General features: G+C 41.0%; 1 long non-coding RNA gene across 2 annotated transcripts; it reads right to left on the reverse strand.

The window, feature by feature from the left end:
- Positions 1–3,903: 3,903 nt before the first annotated feature.
- Positions 3,904–7,946, reverse strand: LOC111247190 (uncharacterized). Of its 2 annotated transcripts, none has more exons than XR_015324488.1 (3): positions 7,088–7,946; positions 6,693–6,853; positions 3,904–6,308 (listed from the first exon to the last, which is right to left on the reverse strand). It is a non-coding gene; the product is annotated as an uncharacterized LOC111247190 (long non-coding RNA). The 2 variants fall into 2 exon arrangements; XR_015324489.1 differs by lacking the exon at positions 7,088–7,946 and adding an exon at positions 6,884–7,017 and having other exon boundaries at positions 6,693–6,766.
- Positions 7,947–19,725: the final 11,779 nt, after the last annotated feature.

The raw sequence follows: 19,725 nt of genomic DNA on the forward strand, positions 1-19,725 counted from the left end.
ATTGTGTAGTTGGAATAGTTACTTTGGAATAACTGAATATATTTAACGCCAAGTAATTCGATGTATTATAGAGAGATAGAACATTTTTAAAAATTCATTTGCCTGGAACTGAACACATCGTAGATTCTGTAAAACGTCTCGTTTTTCTTAAATTGTTGGTTTAACAATGGCTAATTTAGAAGAAATTTCAATGTATTCTTGCTACTGAATTGGTTGGGTCTAATATCAATCAAGACGGGCCGAAAATTCTTTGGGTTAGCCAGACATGAGCGGGGTTGGCTTTAAAAGTTCATGCTGAATTCTACAACGGTACGACTATTTCGTAACTTAATGATACTCCAGAAGGTCGAACTTTATTATCGACTTATAATTGTCATTCAACATTTATTAGATATATGGGTATCAAGATTTTTCTTGTGAACAGAACACAAATAGCATCGTTTCCTTGTATCAACTGAAAATCAATGTTTTACCAGATACGCGACCGACTCTATTCGGTATATAATTGTTCCGTATATGAAATGGTCATATCAAAGATGTAATTAGATCGACGGTGTGCCTTCTTTTGTGCTCAGGGTTGCTTAAGACTAACAGCAGCTCGGTGATCCAGCGACAACAGCAGTGTGCACGCACGCCCCTTTCTTAATATGATGTCAAAGTTATCGACAAACACAAACATAATCGGACCAGATGACACGAACAGGAATCTGCATTCATTGTTGCACCCCTTGTATTTCGAGTTCTGCCACTTCGCTGCTTTTCCTACCTGTCCCGCCGGTTTGGAAATGAACCGCCCCCCTTTCGGGAATGTGCGGCTCGGGAAAACAAGAAGTAAAGGAAAAATGTGTCGAGGAGTATTGCGACGCCCCGGGAGGGCGCCAAAGGCCGAAATAAAGTATAGACGCAACTAGTCGGAAAGTGCAACTCCTGAAGTTAGGTCGAGTCGGTGTCACCGCAATACTAGCGTAGGCAGCGAACGACTGCGAAACTTTTCGCTAGGGCCGAACCAAACAAAAGTCGGATGGCTGTTGATCATTACGACCAGAAAGAGCTGCGGGTTAAGAAGGAAACAATGAGATGCATTAAACCTTTACAGAGGACACAGGTGTAGTTCTCAACTCCATGCAGTCCGCCAGCGTGGTCCTATCTAGCAGTTCCATTGCTGTGTATTACTGCCAGTAATTATGCCATCAAAGCAAAATAACAATGAAAGTACCCTTTTTTGACCGTAGCCAGTAGGTAAGGCATGTAACCAGATGAAATCTCTAACATAATTGATAACATAGTCTGTGTCCTACCAAGATACTTTTACTGTTACTAACTATCTTAGCAACTTTCTAGGTTCTATAACAGTTAGGAACGTTGTGCGGAGTAGAATTTTTTTACAAAGCTATCTTACTTTACCGGCCTGTTTTATAGAAACGGAAACGGCTGAAGACATGGCAGAAATTAGGCTGTTTACGTCAATTACGCATTGACTTCAGACACGTTTGACCAATAAGAAATTTAGTGCGCTAATGCTTTTGACAATATATGAAGACCGCATTCGAAAACTTAAATATGAAGCCTTTGAGCTAAAAGTGAACAACTTAAGTAGTAACTTCCTGTTTCTTGGGAACTACTCAGAATTAAAGTTGTCTCATATACGTCAGATCTTTTCCGCAGAAAATGTCGCACGAGTGTCTATCTATCGACAGCCTGTTTACGGTCCTCTTTTGTATTCGGTGTTCACCTGACTGACATGTGCCGTAGTCTTCATGCACCTTTATGACGTGTTTCTTCCTAATGGGTTGGGTCGACATTCGTTCGTGTGTCACGACAACCCGAGCCAAACGTACGAACCTCCGACATTTTGTATTGCTGGGTCACGCCTAACATCAGCCCTTTATCCCGTTGAGTTTTTCCTTAGTTTGCTTCTTATAACCTCCGCTAAACGCCCTCATGATGCTACGGTGAAAATTCGCAATTTAAGTTTTACACTACGGCCTCTGTGTTATTAATAGCGCCCAAAAGCTTTTGATGAGGAGGAAATCACCGCAGTCTGACCTCTGAAGTTTCCTAGCGCCTCATAACAAGAGTGAATCGCGCTTTGATCCAAGCAAGTGGAGGAAATATTCTAGCAGCCGTCCTTTTTGTACACGACTTTTACCTTACAAAAGGCAACGGTGTTGGCTTAGAGCATACGGTTATAGGTGTAACGTATAATTAATAGTAGAACCGTCTCAACGAGACATATATTCGAGAGGTATGACATACGATTTCTGGCGATTGATATGGCTCCGAAAGGTATGCTTTAAACGTGCATCAACATTGCTAGTCTGCGGACAGCACGACGGATCAGCAGATCATAATTCCGCGACGTTCACCAACGTCTAGTGCTACGCAGGATACGGATTTTCGTTTTTTTGGGTAAGTGATTATGAGCCATTTTCCTTAATTGCGTTATTGGTAAGAGCAACACGAGACATGTTAGTCCAAAGGTAATATAGGGTCACTTAATTCATGTTGATGATGTCACTCGTATCTGCTATATGCCCAGATGAGCTACGACGCGCTTGGATACTGTAATCTAATTTTTGCCTGTGTTTCAATCAAATAACTAAATCCAATGTAACGTTGAGTCTCAGTTTTGTACTGTTTAAAAGCAAATGTTCTGGACTAAATGGAACGATGAAAGTACACTTATCAAGGGACAGTGTAGAAATAGGCATATATGCAGACTTATTAAGTATGCCTGATCTAGTATCTTTCTTCAAGCACCGAACAATAAAAAGGGAATTGAACCATTTCATTTATCTCGAGATCTTAGTGCATATATGTCTTTGCGCCTTATTAAACTTAATATTAGACTTGCAGAGAAACCATATGGATCCAACTTGTGTTTTCACACACAGAGGCTTACTGGGCATGAGGGTGCAAAGGGGTTTCTAAACTGAAACTCGATCAAAAACAAAATCTAGAAATGTCTGTCAGACATATAGTATAATATACGTTGAGAGTGGTCGCTTGTCTGTAGCTGCCGAATTCTCGAGTATTCAAAGATCAACATGCTAATTTACGAAGAACAAAGAGACCCCTTTTTTCATATTGTGGCCTTCATTATTCTGAACGAAAACCCGAAAAAGATCGCCATTGCGTTCTTACACACCGAAATATTGGAATTACCCCCGTGGATTTCGTAAACCTAGAAGACGCTGCCAGAGGGGTTCGTAAGTGCCTAGTTCACATCTGACCCATTGTAACACGATGCTTCCGCAAAAAATAAAACGTCAAGAAATTAAGTAAAAGTGCTAAGCTTTGTTCATAGCTGCTTCAACCATCTATTCTGTACAGACGACTACTATATGATGCCATACAATTTACTATACTTCGTTCAACGTCAGCTTAAGTCCAAGAATACATCAATTTTCGTCAATCTATCTTTCTTCACTTCAACACAATAGATTTTGATCATAAACTTTGATTGAATTTACCCCCATCCCTCGTTGGATCGATATATCAGCCTTTTTTCAATTTTAGTTCACCCGGAGCCTTCATGGGAAGAAACTTCAAAAATGAGCGCCGTCACAAGAAAATGTGAAACCCCTTACAACAGGTCTTTTTGGAATCAGGATGCGGAGTTACTTACGAATTCGAAACACGGCCATACCACGAGATTATCGTTTCAGCAAAACTCCAGCTAGTTTCAACAATACACCGGAACACGAATACCTAAAAACGAGGGTTTTTTCTCTTCAAGTCATGAAAGTTCACAGGGGGTTGCCTATACACATTTTGATTAGCACCGCGTTCAGTATAGGCAACCGCTTAAGCATTTGTTCAATCTGCTATTGTCAGGTCGAGCTTTAATCAAAGGATAGGTTTTATAATACTTATTTTTTTCAAAACGGATCGGTGTTCGGCACCGGATGCAGCCTCTAACGCGCATTCGGTTATTTCTTTTTTTTTTTTTGGAAAATTCATCCTCAAACATTGAATTGGTTTGGTCCTATAAATGCGAGAATACTATTAGTTGATATATCGACTTCGTTTTATAGTGATGATCATTGTCTTGCTTTATCGTCTTCTTAAGCTTACCTAATATGTTATAGGTGCCGGCCCTGTCGGTTTGAGATGGCTAACGTCGTGGTCAGCGTTAGATAATGCCTGTGGATTATCGTGGCCAAATTTTAAGTGTTCGTTGTTGATAGTTCACGATATAACAGTTACGAAACGAATTGTGTCTACGCGCACTTTAAGATTTAAATTATTACACTTGTTTCTAAATTTAGCAGACGACGATTTTTTACTACAGCGTCACAGGAATTATACCGAAATCTGCCCACGTGGACTGGTTCAAGGCCCGCTAGGTTCATGCATCGTTCCGACCCCGGCGTATTGGCTCAGAGTAAGGTTTTTACCTAGGTGCCCGATTTTCCCCAATTCGTCATCGTTAAGTAGTTCACTCCTCCTGTGCCAAACTAGAATGTTCTTAGACAGAGACTTAACTGGACCCTCAAATGTTCAAGAGTTCAATACGATTTATTCATATCGAAAGCAAAGCGAAATGATATCTAGATGATGAGTTGGTAAAAAAAATTAGAGCATAGAAGGAACGGAACTGGCACATCTGAGCATGCTTGATAGCATTATATCATGACATCTTAAGCGGTAGTACCGAACCTCCGAGCGACATTCTATAACTCAAGGAGACCGAGTTGCTTCTATACTGTGCCACTATATTCGAAGCCAAGTTCTGAAAGGGTGATAAAGTTTAGAAATAGAAACAGTTGTACACCAAACGACAAAGTAGAGTGACAACTCTACGCATCTACGCCTGGTACAATTTTAGTTTTTAGCAATTTTAAAAGCAAAAAGTCAAGCCCTTAGTAAAAAAAAAAAAAAAATGTTTAATTATGCGCCTTTTTAGTTATGTTGGATCAGCTAGCTTGCACACGTGTCTGCTTTCATTATTTCGAGATAAAGCTGCCAACAGTACGTTGAGACAGAAGTGATGGGTTCCCAATAGAGAAGGTCAAAAACAGACATGGTGATACGGATTCACTACATCGGCTGATCTATCCGTTGCCGGCTCGGCGTTCTTAGAGCGAAGAGCAAGATCGGGAATCACGCACAGGGTAGGCGCGTTTCTCGTTTCGTAGGCCGACCTGCGTAAATGAAACGGGCTTAGCTCAGCCTTGTTTTCTCGATAATGACTACAGGTTATCGTCTTAACATTACAATGATCTACACGCAGTGGATACCGTTTCAGAGGTCGAAACAACATAGGCAGATTGTTATACCGCGTACCATAGACTTTTATAGTAGCGACGTTGTATGCGTAACCCACTAAACTGGCCATTAGCTTGGTAGACACGCTTAAAAGACAATCGATAATACTTGCTGCTCGAAATGACCGAGAATGGAACAGAAGTGTGGAAGTGTCAGGAACAGTTGAGTGAGCCCGGTTTCTTCGTGATCGTGTCGGTCTCAAATACGCATGTTGTCTTCACACGCAAGATGAATAGAACGTATGCGTTGATCGCTCGCTAAAGTTTTGAAATTGATAGCGTACTTGCCAATCGAAACGAGCAATGCAGCTCCATTCAACGTTACAGATTGTACCACATTACTTTTACCAATTCCTTTTCAATGCGCATTTTCTGATTGTTCAATATCCACCGCGTTTCCTTTTCAACAAAAGGGGGCTGGGGTCGTTCTTAGTTATTGCCCTGCAGACCGTTGTCGTCGTTGTGATTCCCAATGTGTCTGCTACCACTATCGAACCGAAGCGCCGCATTGTCACGACGGTCCTTCCATTTTCCCTGCTGTTGCTGTGACGTGCAATTATTGTTGTGCCAACTTACCATTTCACCGATATTTCGGAACGGAGCTGCAAAGACTCAGCGCAGTGAGTCTTTCTGTAATAGGAAAAAAACGAACCAAACACATAGTTGTGAAAAGGGTTCGGAGTTGGGTCCATTAAGAGAGGCGGGCAGAGTCCGCAGGAGTTCGAATATGAGCACACTTTGCCTTTCGAGCTAGCGGCACTCCCCACGAGCCCCGTTGTTCGAAAGGACAGTGTTGCACGAGAACGCGGAGCTCCCGCAGTACAGGCGTACGCAGGAGTACTGCCAGCAGCAACTGACGAATGACAAGCGTACGCTGAGGGGCCTCGTTCATCGATGAACAGTGGCGGTCTGGTGTTGTGCCTATATGGAAGAGTGTTGCGCCCGACACACTGTTCGTGTGGCCATAGGCTTAATTTTACTGTTTACGTTGCAGCTGTAATAGTTCCCGAGATCGAGCGTTAGCTCTGTCACACACCTCTATAATTGCATCTCAAAGCAGAGAAAGAAAAGCGTACCTCGTTAGTTTTGTTGGTTAGTATCAATAACAACAAACCTACAATCTTTCAACTCGGGAGTCAACACTCGAATCGTGGCATGGTTCAGTTATTTGGTAAACCGAGCATTTTGCCAAATAGAACCGTAAAGCTATCTTTTTAGCCCTAGTAAAAATGCTTCATATCATGGATATCAATCTAAGAGTGTCGACTATACAGAACTAAGATTAAGTATCTGTACAATGTTCATTGAGACACTCTATTGTTTGAAGGAACTTCACTATCATATTCCTGTTCCGTAATACAAGCTTGCCTTCATAATGCTAAATAAAGTAAATAGTTGTAAGATAACAGATATTTTACTAACCCAGACGGCCGTTCACCAGATACCAGATTAACGAGGCAGGTTTTATATTCATGTAACCACTCGTAGATTGCCGGCTGAAATGAGATCTGTTTTTAGTTATCTCGTCCTAATACAAACATGACGAATTATTGCATTCTCCGACTTCTTATCCCTCAGCAAACCTAAAATGGTCACGAAACAAAAACACAAACCTTCGTTATTAGTAGGCTCTCTTATTTTAGGTCTCTGCATCGAGACAATGTTTACTACACAAACACATATATTTCTAAATAATGCTTGTAAAAATCGAAAAAATATTCTCCTGTGGGCAAATTTTAATTTTCGGAGTGTCCCGTTAGGAAATATTGATTTCTACTAAATTTATTACCTAAAAAAAAGCTCAAGTTTTGACCTACCTGTACTTTATATAAGTGGTCTTGAGATATTTCTCTTTGACGAGTAAGCATTATAGGTTTGATTTTTCAAACGATAAATCGTAATGAGCCCAAGATCACTTTATTAGTGTATTATCGTTTAGCGTATCTTCAGTCTTAGCGTTAGCGGACGATCCAGCATCTAGAAATCGTATCTGATTATGCTTGCCCAGTAATATTATCTAGACATAACAGGTTTCCGATGTGTCCTAAACTATTCTGTCGAAGGTAGCTGATCAGCTCGTGTGCCCCGCCCCATGTGCTTCAATAGCAAAAAAGGTGTCAGCTAAAATCAAGTGATATCACGAGTATACGTGAAGGCAAAATAGAAAATCACAGTGTGGCTGTTAATTTGTATTTGTATGAGACGAGCCCAATTGAAATGGTAATCCGCTAATTGGAAAAGGTACAACAACAACAGAATCGGAAGGTTTGCCTTAAAGCGTCAAAGAAACGAAGCATTCTCGCGTTGTTTGCTGTTTGTATTACAGAAGACTAGACGCGCACAAAGAGTTGGGCTCCTGCGGGTGCCTATGATCAAATTCTGTTGCTCAATATGTGTGTTGACGGTGTGCCAACGCGAAAGTGGCTATTGTGTAACACATTAGCATGCCGAACCCCATGCCCCGTATCTAAGCTTGCCATATTGGTGTAGTCATCATAGAGAATGCCCAATACTCGACCAACAAATTCTACTATTCATATTCATAATAATAAAAATAAATAATAGAACGAGTTCTACTATTCAAGTACAAGGTGTACTTTAGAAAAACAATACACTTCCACTTCATTCAGCTACTGGCTCGCTATTTAGGTTAGCCATAATATAATGAAGTACATATTTAGATTTGGGTCTGCTAATGAATGATACTAATACTATTGGTAATCAATAACGAGCAGACGAAATGTACCTTGCTCCTTTCATTCGTATATATATATATATATATATATATATATATATATATATATACTTCGTGCAATTGTTTATCTGTATGATTCGTATGCTATTTACTTTTTCAATTGAAATATCGTTCTAATTACGACGAGTGCGTGAAATAGCAGGGCAGTCGGTCGGCAGAAGAATCGGATATTTCCAACCGAAAAGATCCACTTCAATAGAATAGAACTTTTGCTGTTTGTCGTCATGTAAAAAAAAAATCATCAAGTTCTTCTAGATCGGACAACAGCAGTAATAATGAAGGTAATCGCATCACCTAAATCAACACGCACAGGAAGCACGCTGAATCTATCAGTCTGTAGGCTGACACTCTGTACCCTGGATCTGATTGCAAAAATCACATTGGATGTTTTTTTTTTCAAATAATTATTATACTTCATGGTGCCTTTGCTGCAGTTTATCTACTGTAGATTTTTTTTTCTCCGTGATGTAGTCAGCAACAGTTTAATGTTGTCTACGGTTATTAGACGGTTACGGTAGTTAGACGTTTGAATTGATGTTACGTCCTTCCTATGAGTGCTTCGATTTCATTATGGCGTATAATGTTCGGCAAATATTCTATTAAGCCGTCTCGCGTTCTTTTGCAAACTGGGATAATCTGTTCTCCAATCACAATGGAAAGCAAGTTGGCTGGCTGTAAATGTCGATAAAAAAAAAAACAGCCATTGCCTTTGAGAACATGTAAAGCCCCTTTTGGACGGTATCAAGTACATACTAGAGTGAACGCCCGCCATTTCGAGTACCTGTTTTGATTCCAACGGGCCTAACCATAGGGTCACTTAAATTCCGCAATAATGTTCGCTTTATTCAAGTGTTTCACTATCTCGGTCAGCACCGAATAAAAAAAGCCTTACAATAACAGAGACCTAGCATCATGCTGATACTCTAATCATTTAGAAGTAGTTTTGCTACAAATCGGAAAAAACAAGCCCCGTAAGTTAGCATCCTCTATTATTTCACCTGTCAGTTCTATTTATTTTTAGTCAACTTATCTGAAACGCGTACTAGGGAAAAGCAGGCCTATTTAGACAAATGCATGTCATCACTTTTCCAATTGAAGCAGTAGGTCTTACCTATTAGGTATTTTCTTTCCACAAAGGCATTTATTTGTCCTTCAGATTTCAACCTTAAGTGAATGAATACTGGTGCCCCATTGAAGAATTAGCTTCGATCACGCTGTATATTATAATAGCATTTAGAGCAGTCTTTTATCCTCATGCATTTATTTCATAAAAAATAAACAAAACATCGGTTACGTTGCATTCTACTCGATGATACTCACGACGTGCAGCTGATATACATACAATCATGCCCCGCATGTTCCGAGGGATGAGGGATAGCACGTATCATATATATATAGATTCTGGTAAATTTTGGAAATTTTATCGGAATAGTAATACTCTAGGCAACCGATACGAATAAAGAGCACACGCCTAGCATAGCAAAAGCATATTCCCAATTCTGCTCGTATAGGTCAGCCTGGTATTGAGGAACGCTTTCATCGTGAAAGGGCCATAGAGAAGACGATACCGTAGAAAATGATTTTAGCTGGATCGGCTATTTTTAAGTAGTAGTTATCTTGCCACGGTAACAACAACAACAGCTACAGTAACTCAATATACTACTTGGAGCTGTCCATCCATTAGACTTCTACCTGTCCTTACTGCAAAAGCTGAATACCACGCGGAGAGTTCTCCTACGAATACGGTTGAGTGAAAGTATTGGATTATTTGTCGCCCCATTGTATAGTGGCAAACAGCTTTTTACGACGCTCACGGATAGGTCTTTCGGGGCATTGCTTGCCTGCTTATGCATTTTTGCCCTTCAGCCACGAATGGGTCCGCATTCAATCCGGCCAGCAAGCAAGGTATCACATTCGTGTAAGTATTCCTGGCCTTTTTAGCGTCTCGGAACGAAAAAGCGTCTCTCTCCGATTTCCAAAGTAAGCATCCATTGTTATCTCCGCTGTCGGCTAACTACGAAACGGAGAAAATTGACTTTTACAATAGCTTTTTTTTGGCTTAGCTAGATCCACACGCTTAGCTGTCCTATGGACTTTAATTAGTTCAATTTTCAATAATCACGTCAGGCCCCAGTCCAGCCTTTCGAAGGCAAAACTCTGCAGTTTATTTTACTATCAACTACCGAGGTTTTTTTCATTCGCTGGCTATCTATTAACAGCACGCAAAGCTTGTCTTCATAAATGGCCTAAATACGAAAGAGCCCTATAAAAACACTTACTGAGTAGCAAAGCACTACTTTTAAAGAATAGGCAAATTTAGATGTGCTAGGACTTCCTGGGCTACATGCAGCACTAACACGTTGCTTCGTCTTAAGTTACCGAATTTATAGATTATCTCCCGGGCGGCCAATAGAGGAATCAATTAATTTACTCGCTTCCAAGTTAATTTCAAAAACTTCTCAAATTTCAAAAAATCTTCTAAAAATTTCGAAAAATAATTGTTCTAGCTAACATAGGTGTTGTCAGTCTCACCCTCATTCTTTTGGCCTCTCTATAAAAATACTAAGTGAGTTCTGCGGGAGTTCAGAGCCTTACATGTTGAAACTATAAATCTCTATAAAAGTTAACTTCAAAATGCGCCAGATACTGCTTAGATCTTATTTCAGAAGTCAATGAGTGCCTTTGGGGACTTAAATGTACTTCCAAGTTAGGACTCGAGCTAACTTGTTAGGATAGTTTTTGCACGAAGGACCCTCCATTTGGCTTAGGTTATCGATTGATCGGGTTAGTGGTAATAACATTATTATTATGAACTTAATGAAATGAGACGACAGAATGAAGAGAGCTCGACTTCGATCGTATTGCCACGATAGCGTTACTTTGTACTTACTTCGATAGTTACAACAGCTACGAAGTCTATTAATCTGTCGGCTGAATCGTACAATTCCAAGGTGCTAATGTACCCAATAGGGTAATTAGAGGTAAGTGTCACACATTGAAATTCATTAAATAACAGCGCCGGCTGTAACATTGCCCCACTTTTAATCGCCAACACTATTTCCTATAATGGCCCGTGCTGGCACTTTCCGAATTATTGTTATCATTAGCCGAAATTGCCCCTGACACAATAGAGAAACGGGTAATTAGAATCGCATGTAAAAAGTGGCTTTATTCTGTATCTATACATAATTTTACGTGCACTATTGACATATATATATATATACTAAGGTCATTAGTTCGTCGTCCATACAGTCCGACACACTGTATTGAAACCAATGCATTACAGACATAGCAAAAAAATTAGATTTAATATAACGGTAAACTGTATGCCGTGTATAGACAAGTGCTTACATTGGGGCAAAAATCGCCGTTCAGCGGAAACTCGCATCGGATCGATGATTAAGTCGCACAGCTAATAGGCATTAGAGGTGCTTTCCCAGTTTATCGGGCGTTATTTCAACGGTATATCTGCTTTGCTTTTATCCGTAAGCGTATTTTTATATAAGCATAGAGTTGAGTCGTTCTCATTTGCTTAGGTACAAACGCCCGCGCCAAATCTACCAAAACGACTAGCACTTCGTTATGTTCATCAATGGGTCTTTTAAAGAAAAAAAGTTTACAGTTTTTGAAACATAAAAAATAATATGCCTTGTAGGTAGTCGATAATTAAGTTAAGTTCCCACCAATGTCTGAGTGTGTTTTGCGGTACAGTTACTAGGCTAGTTCTTGCTAGTACATAACTAGGTTTCTGTGCCGCGACTCGAATCGACACCACTGAATGTCCCTGAAACATTAGCCATCAAACGGGCTACCTATTACGCCAGTATAAGCGCACCATCCCTGGGCGGCGTAGTCAGCAATTATCGAAAAAGAATGACTATGAAGATGCCAAGAGTGCCCAAATATCGAAACGGCCGCCACAACCGGTCGCAATCAGATGTAAATAATGTGCTGAATGATGACTGTTTGGGTCAACAAGTGGCTACTACGAATGATGACGCGATAGAGTGACGAATTCTTCGCGTGTTACAATCGAAAGTTGAACCCTAGGTGATAAATACGAGTAGTAGATGAAACCCGCAGTCTTGTTTGCCGCCATTTTCTGTTGGCCGCACGCAGGAAAAATAAGGATGCCACCGGGTTTTGGGCGAGTTCTCAGCAGTTTAGCGGTATCTAGGTAAACTAGAAACTGAATCGGGCTTATGTGGCCGCATTTATAGGGAAAAACAGCCGTGTCTTGGGACGTTACCGGTAGAGCCCTCCTGGATACTGCCGCAGGAAGGTGCCCGTGGAAATGGATAATAATTTCTGATAGCAGTCAACTTCACTGAGCGAATACTTACGTGGAACTGTGCAGTGCTGTCTAGAAATCTGTATGAGCCAATTGATGGCGCTAGAATTACTGATGCAACAGTCTGTCAAAATAAGGGAAAGTTCAAATGGAAAGATCAGGCGATGTTGACACCAAGCTCCACTGATATTTCTCTTTTTGAAACGTCCTGTGGTACACGGATAGTCTTGACATCTCATTGAGATGACGCTGTTGGATAAGGTCGCCTAACGGAATCTTTCGAGAAATGGAGCGAACAGACAAAGTGACATCTTTGCAGTAGCTGCAAATGCTTTCGTGACGATATCTAAATGAGGCATACCGTACATGTCCGACCGGTGTGCAAGGACAAAGCAGCAGTTATGAAAAATTCAAAGAATAGAAGTTTCCCGTTGACACACATCCTAGGTTCACTATTGTGTAGTTCCGAAGTTTTGAAGAACACAATAAGAGTCGGTAACATTGATCGGATCTATGAAGGTGCCACAGTAACGTAGGTGGTGTCTCGACTCACCTCGTTGTACAATATAGTATCTAATATACACATTGTCCGCGGTCCGAACTTGTTTCTCTTAGAATATCGCTCATCTTATTGTATACAATGGATAGGCGATCAGTCACCATCGGATGTAAGCTTAAGCATTCTACCTTTCCGAGTTGACCTAAATCCTAGTTTTACTTCTGCTACCGCCGTCAAGAATTGCCTTCGACGGCATGCTTTTAGTACGACACGAGATGCATCTATGCACTGTTTCAAACATGGACCAAAGCTCAATAGTTCACATGTTACCATTGCGCCATCACGAGGACTGTGAGTTAACCTATAACGCTTAGTTATACGTCTCTGATCGGGCGAGTCAGAGGGCACTTTGCCTCACCGGCAAATGGGAGTAAAAATTGCACTTTGCTACGGGTAAACGGGGATTACGCCTTGAGGGATGTTGGCGACACTGACCTTGACTGATCTCTGATGTCTTGGTCTTCTGCTGAACAGCGATCCCTAGTCGTTAACTACAGCCGTATAAGAAATGTTAGCCGACAAAGAGTACCTTGAAAGGATAACATCTACCGCCGATGGCCTGCATACTCTGCGTTACATAGCACAAGTTAATGGTCAATATGCACGAAGAGGTCCCATTACGACGCTTCGAAGTCACCATCTCGGTGAAACTAGCGTTTTTAAAATCGAAAACAGATTTTCGGCTTAAGAAAATGTTCATAGTCGTCTGGTCGGCGCAGGTTCTATTACGTAGCTATTTCGTTTTCTTTAGCGCAATGTTAAGATTTCTCTGATAGCTTATCGTAACGCGAGCGACTAGCGTCGTCGTCGTCGTTGAATGGCTGAGCAGACGGACAACTCTAACGAAATATACGCAGTAACGCTATATCTGAGTGTAATAATGTAACGCGACGATGTGAATCTCGCCTCTGTTGCAAATAGAGATTTTTGACCTCACATGTTTTGCACCTTATAGGAACTGCCATATATGCTATAGGCGCGCCTAAACGTAGAATCAATTCCGCTAAAACGCCTACTATTTTGATGGTAAAATTGAGTGAGTATTTATCATCAGTTCAAATGGTGTTTTTGAGTGTTGAAATATTCGAAATTGGCACAGGATAATTAGAGGGGGGTACGGGTACGTATGTCGTAACTACGCCTGTCACTAGCACCAGTTGTAATTATGCTAACGGCCGTCGGGCTGTAGCAACATAGACACAGAGATATTCACTTTTAAGGCAATAGTGGAATATAGCAGCGTTTAATTAAGTAGTTTCTATAAGTGTGGTGTCGAGGACGGTGACCTGATATGGCTGGCGGCGCAGCTGAAGTTAATTGTTTTGGCTTAAGTGTTTCCCGCGCGGGTTGAAAGGCCATTGGCTAACGTATTCCTTCTGCTCTTGCGTTAGGACACGCTATTCGCATAGTCATAAACATACAGAGACAAACTGCCCTATTTAAGAAAATGAAAAAAAATAGTGTACAGATAAGACGTAAGAATCTACCGGCCATTTGCCGAACTGCGCTAGAAGAATGGACTTTCTGGTCACCTAAAAGAAGCGTCCAAGGGGCTGTCTATATGCACGTACTTACAAGTACGTATTCTACAACAACGACAAGCATACAGCATATGTGATTCAAACTGATATGGAATGGGAGCTTGACACATTCGTATTAAGTTGCTCTCCCCATAAACAAACCCGAATTCTTGATTTTTTTTTTATGGGTCTCCTTGTTTTGTCATGAATCGAATTGTTGTCGTAAGCCAAATACTTCTTCACTAGTTACTCTGTCGTAAAGCATATGTAACGTAAGATATAGGGAGAACTTTGTATTTTTTTGGTTCACTTTACAAATAAGGTGAACAGGCGTCAGTATCAGTCTATGCTATATATGCACATAGTTTTTGGAACAACAAAGTATCGCTTTTAGTTCTCCAGGTAGCTGATCGAACACTGCCGAAAGACTTGATCTTCGAATGGAACCTATTCTCTGTAGCCCCAAGGAAGGAAGCCCCCAAAAAAACAAAAGCATACATTTATAACGTGCTTTACCAAGCTTCGCGTGATTGATACAGCCGTAATGGCACCAATATACCACTCATTATCGTCTACAGGATCAATAGAGCTGAAGAGGCGAAGTTATTGCTTATATGGCATCAACTAATATACTGTCGTAACATTATACACGGGCATATAAACATTTAATTAGAACAACGAGGAGACTCCTGATTTATGCTAGGCCGCCCGGTAAATTCGTTAATTGCGGAATCAATAGCTCGTCGCGTCCGCCAGCTATCCCGTTACCACTAACAGGAACAAAATGTAACAAATAAAAAATACTGCTCTCTAATTTGTGGTACAAGATTACAATCTATCATAGAGGCTACCTCCCCCCCCCCCCCCCTATAAGAGGCAGAGGATGCTCTTCAATTTGTACTAAAATTACGCATCATTATATCAAAGAGCGCAGAGGGCCAAGCCACATTTGATTCGAACGACACAGCAAAAAATGACTGACCTTGGCCGCAGTCCTGTGTGATGTATTAGCTAGCGGGGTCAGTTTTGTCAAACGCTAACGTACGTTTCATTCGTCTGTTTCTGCCAACAGTGAGGCAAACAGTGCACTATTTACACGTCTACAGGGCTCTTCTGGGTAGCACGAGACAAAACCACTACGTGGGAAAGCGTGGCCAAGGGAAAACAGGCCAAATGACTCGGGTACGGCGGAGAGAAATGGGCTGTTAATGTCGCAACAGAAAATGCGACGCAGATTTTTGGACATGATACCCAATACGTTATCTTCAGCTGCTGCTAGCTAAACAGTGTTTGGCCTTATCTGTCCATGGACCAGGCACGATGCAGGACGAATGGCGAAAAGACAGCGTGTGGATATGGAACGAGAGTAATTTTGATGAAGGTAGATATGCGAACGGAAAAATCAGATAAGACGGCATGAATCACAGATGATGTTTGTATGAACGATGTTAAAACGGAGTGAATATGCAAAACATGTCTATGCGGATTGAGCTGACGAAACACTTCGAGCAACTCATAACGCAGTATCAAGGTGCATTTATATGAAATTATACTTAAAACACATGGTACATTATGTTAAAGATTGCTCTTAATAGTCATCCGTATTCGTCTTGCTCATTGTAAACGATTTTTTGGCCCTGAGGGCCTCGAGAAATTTCCAATTTTTTTTAACAACCCTTTCAACTATAAACAACCAAGAACCGGAGTCCTATTCAAAAGCAAACGCAGTAATATGAATTGATTTTTTTTACTTAATGGTAACCACCAATAACAAAGACAAGAGCTTCGTCAGGCCACACACGTTGTTGATTGTATCATGGATAACGAAGGGCTTACTGTTCAGGCGGACTAGCGTGCTACGTCACATTCCCTCAAACGGTAGATTTACTTCAAGTGTAGCTACGGGTATTTCCAGCAGTATAGACAGTATTTGAATGTCCTAATACATTTCTAGCAGGACTATATATCTATCGCTTTCAATTTCGTTAGAAACTAGCTTTATTTTGTAACAAATAAAAGCATACAATCGTCAGCTCATTAGCTATTGCTCCGGTATAGTTATATCATATAAACAGCCGATAGGGTTTACGCGAACGCCTAATTAACGTATCTCTAGTTTAATATGGTTTACGATGATTTTCTGTTACGTAATCCTACGAGGGTAGACTACAGTGTCGCCTGTATAGCTCGTGGTCATTAGCCATTTGCCGTGCACGAGGAGTATTAGCAGCAACGACTCAGCGGCTAGCGCAGTTGTAGCCGGAAAGCTCTTCTTGAGAATTGGCAGTTTTCGCGCCAATGTTGGCACCCGTCTCACGTGCCACCAGAGACATGTGCTGGTTTTTTCTACTTCCTGCACTAAGGAACGCTAGGCACCGTCACGTCGCATCGCATTGCACACACAGCAACGATGAGGCGGGAAAAGGGAGCAGGAAATGGATGTTTCCCGGCACAAGACCCCTTGCTGGCCTAGCACGGGTAGCTACACGAATACACACAGGCGGTTTTCATATTCGGACGCACCGATCCTGCGAGCACCGCTAGCAGCTAAAGCGGCGCCAAAGTGTCGTTAATGTTCGATGAAAAGCTGACGTGAGGCGCATACGAGGCGCGGTGGCGGGGCAAACTCCGCTGTCAATGTGTAGTGTTAACACAATGTAAGTGCTACCTTTAGGACAAGAGGCACATGAGAGTCCGTTCAACTAGGTACGTCAACAACTGCGGCTGTACCACAAGGACATGGACGCCATGCGAAATTGGAATTGAGTACAACTAAATAAAAATCATGTTTACGGGGCCTGGTAGTTCCCTTAAAGAATCGCCTAAGGACGAGGTTGAGAAGGAGAGGGTAACCTGTAAGGTGGGTTGATTATATCGTCGCGTTTGTTGGTATGATATGTACGATGTTGTCACCGCAATATGCATTGAGGACATATTACTTGTGCAATACAATTATTCGAAAAAAGACTTGGTTCGCTTACCTAACAATTTCGATTTCTACTAAACATGTCAGCGAGGAAAGTTTAAGAAACAGTTATCGGTTATCTAGGAACTGGTCAGTAACTAAGTTTGAAATGTAACTTTAGATCTCTATTCGATGATAAAGGTTAACTTCCTCTCGAACGGATTATTGTGTAAGATATGCTCAATTATCAGGCGTAGCCGCTTGCCTGCTATGTCGCGTAAGCTTAAGTTATACGCACCTTCGATAAATGCTATTTCTGAGGGATGGTCAACTACTTTACGTTGTGTCAGTGAAATAAAACGATACGTTTTTTTGCGTAATTTTATAGGTCGGCACAAACACGACCCGTGCGGATCGTGAGTGTCTCTGACGACGCATTATGTAACACGAAATTCATAGCTGGCTAAATATGTGACGTCTTTATTCTGTTCTGTATAATTAGAAGTTCATTATTACATAATAGTAACGATATTAATTAATATGCAATGCTTGCAGTACTGTATTCGTTCTCACATCCATTCATGAAACTACTCAATGTTAGATAAAAAAGTAATACTTTTAGATCTGTGACTGGTTTACCCTCTTTCTGACCTTTCAACTGATAGCACTCGTTGTGAACGTATATGAAATAAATACACCATTTCAATAATCGAAAATGGCGCATGTCGGCTGTGAATAATTCCGATTATACTATTACTTACGCCAGTTACATTATATATATATATATATAGATATTATTTACCCACTTACCTTCTAACCCATGTGAGGTACAGGCTCGTATAGCCCCACCTATAAGATCATCCATTTGATGTCCTAAACGAGTAGCAACGTCAATAGAACATGTACGCTATCCGAGCTAACCCCTACAATAGTTCATGCCAGTTGCTTTACAGAAATTCTAGCGGGGGGTATCGATCGGCCATTTTGAAGCTAACGAGCGAAACTTGGATCGCTCTTAGATCTTATTATCCTACCTCGACAAAATAGACTTTTTGCGCCGTATCTTTTTCCGCTTCTGTCCAACGAAGAAAAGTACTGCAGCGAATCTTTTGAGGGAAAACTTCTTCCTCAACGCAGCGCAATTCCGTGAGGTTAAGCTTATTGCTTATCGTTGGTGCAGGATGAAAGCAAAAAAGGCAATTCCAGCCAGCGGCAGCCATGGCACCATTATTGAATTTGGACACTTATTCCGAGGCAGTAGTAGCTAGTTATTTGGTATGGGTTGGCTTAGGAACCAGTTTGCCAATATTATTCAGCTGTTCCGCTGAAGAATTAGAAAATCAAGGATGGAACGAACGACCGACCGACCGACCGACCGATGATTTGAAAATGGCTGGTACGAGATTGAGTAACTGGTGGCTTCCCCGATTTTCACGTGCCAAGCTCACAGATAAAAACGTTAAAATCGGAGAGAAGGGCCGATTGGTCGAAGGTTAGAAGAAAGCAAATATATTTGTACGATTAGACAGGGAAAAACAGGCATCGAGGCAAGGGGTCTGCATTTTGTGTGCTTAGGTAAAGCCCTATAGAGCTTTGTATAGTCACCAAATACGAGGCAGTCGGGACGAAATATTTGTGGATCTTTGATAGGGCTGTCTGCTTGTGACTGCTTTTGTTATATATAACATAACCGATGTAACGCTCCGACTACTCAGTACAGGTGTTAAAGAGCGACGATTAATTATGAAGAAGAAACCGTGGGTGTGACTAGAAGGTTGACATACAATACAGGATCAGATACCTTGGCTGCTTGTTGTAGCAGGTATACACTCATCTGCTATTTTGATACTAAAAAAATGGCGTAATGTTTTGTCAGTTTTTATCCGGCCCCTGAAAAATCCGAAGAAGCAAACCAGAAAACTCTCAACAGAGTTTTTGAAGAACTCGCAAATTAATTCGAATGGCCTAAGAAATAATCTTTTATCCACTTAGACCTTTTATATCGAAATCAACGGCTCCTTTGAAGTGCAAAATATTGGCTCCAGATAGAATTCAACGGCTTGCATTTTTGGAACTTATTGGGCTTTTCCGCATCGTTTTGGGTCTTTTCGTCTTTGGAACTGTTGGCCTGCAATCAGCCAGAGTGTAACTCCGGTAGAATTTTTGTATGCAGCGTATTTGTGTGATACCCTAGCAAGTTTACGCTTGTCTAATATTTTTTGACGCGCGGTTACTGTTAAAACATTAGTTACGGATCGAAGGAGGAACATTTTGAAGATTAATAGTGAATGTTTCAGTTTCTGAACTAAAAATGCAATTGCGATTGCATTAAATAAACATGTCTCTATTATTTTTATATTTTTTTAATTTTAAAATAGTATCAATAAACTAAATATGAACCATTTTGATTCATGTCCTTCGGCCT

Source organism: Varroa destructor, unplaced genomic scaffold (assembly GCF_002443255.2).
Source record: "Varroa destructor unplaced genomic scaffold, Vdes_3.0 BEIS01000003.1, whole genome shotgun sequence".
NCBI lineage: Eukaryota > Metazoa > Arthropoda > Arachnida > Mesostigmata > Varroidae > Varroa > Varroa destructor.